The sequence below is a fragment of the Pundamilia nyererei genome, unplaced genomic scaffold, assembly GCF_000239375.1.
Source record: "Pundamilia nyererei isolate P.nyererei 1_Seehausen unplaced genomic scaffold, PunNye1.0 scaffold00047, whole genome shotgun sequence".
In the NCBI taxonomy this organism is placed as follows: domain Eukaryota; kingdom Metazoa; phylum Chordata; class Actinopteri; order Cichliformes; family Cichlidae; genus Pundamilia; species Pundamilia nyererei.
Window position 1 is genome coordinate 3697304 of NW_005187448.1, and position 1497 is coordinate 3698800.

The following is a 1497-nucleotide window of genomic DNA, read 5'->3' on the forward strand; positions in this document are numbered from 1 at the left end:
GCATGTAAGATGTTAAAGCCCTGTAACAGTGTATAGGACACAGATGAGGTCTGTATGGAGATGTTTCTCCATAATGCACAGCACCATGTTTGGTGAAAACTGACCACAGCATATTAGCAGTGCATAACAGCATGTTTTGTAGCCAGAGGACCCGGGCACCTTGAAGTAAAAAAAACAAGGAACTTCTCTGTAAGTCAAAGTATTCTAGAGCCAAACATGTGAGGCTGAAAGCTAAAGTTAGTCTGAAAATTGGGCCATTATACAGAATAAGCATGCAAGTAAACCAGAAGATCTCCATCAGAATGGTTGAAAAAGAAAAGAGACGTCAGACCTCCGTCTGATTGAAATGCTGCAGTCACGCCTCACAATGATGTGAGAGACTGATGAATTCAACAGAAGATGTAGCACTTGAACTTACTGCTCTAGGTGATTTAATAAGCTGGGTGTACTTAGTTTTCCATACATTGCTTATGTATTTTTGCTCAGTTTTTTAGTTGTGAAGTAATACAGAAACAAGCAGCAGTGACTTTAAACCTTTGATTCGATCTTTCTCAGTGTGCTTTGGTTTCGACTGGATGTGTAGGATGTCAGAAACATTTTGGTTGTAAACTTTGGTCAACTCTGGTTTTTTTTTACGTAAATGTAGTTCTTTTACTCAAATAAAGGGTTGTTTCACAGAGTGATTGTAATTGAGAAATATGCTGAATCCCAGGCCACTCATTTAATCAGTTACACATATCAGAGTACAGCAGTGGGTCAAACACAGTACTGTATCTGCTGAGCGATATGTGAAAATGGTACACTGGCAGGTCATTTTTGAGTCTTTTGCTTTTTGTTTCAGTTTTCCGGAAGCCAACCTTCCTGGTTAGGTTCAGTCTCACGTCTTTCAAAAACACACCATTATTTCAGGGCTGGTAGTCTAAAAATAATTCCTCAGGAGTCACTGAAGACCATACCAGAGCTAAGGACAGGGAATATTGCATCAGGTGTTCAGGAACATTCAATTATATGGTGACATTGATCTTTGGATGTGTTAATAAGTGTCTGTTTTCAGTTTTGTGTTTACATTTTATTTCTGCTACTCTCAAGTGGCCGAAAGCACCAGTAAGCACCATTTTTAAAAGAACTGGACTAATAGGTCTTACACCTATGTTTCTTCCTTATATAAAGTCATGTTAACTAAGGATGCACTTGTAATATTAAAAGATCATAAACAAGTTCTTTTCTGTCTGTTCAGTCCTCTGGATCATTTCTCATCCTCTGACATGTAATTTTTTCCACAACAATCAGCACTCGAATCGGTGGATATCTCAGCTTCTTATGGGTACCTTGCTGCGGCTTATCAGCGCTGTCAGAGTTCTCATTAATTTTTCAGAATAATGCCGTGAGTGGCTTTAAGATAACAGTTGACAGTTGTCACCATTCACACAGCATTTCTTCTCTCTTCTTTCTTCTCAGTCTGTGAGTTTCTTTGATATTAAAAGACTTGTGAAGTTC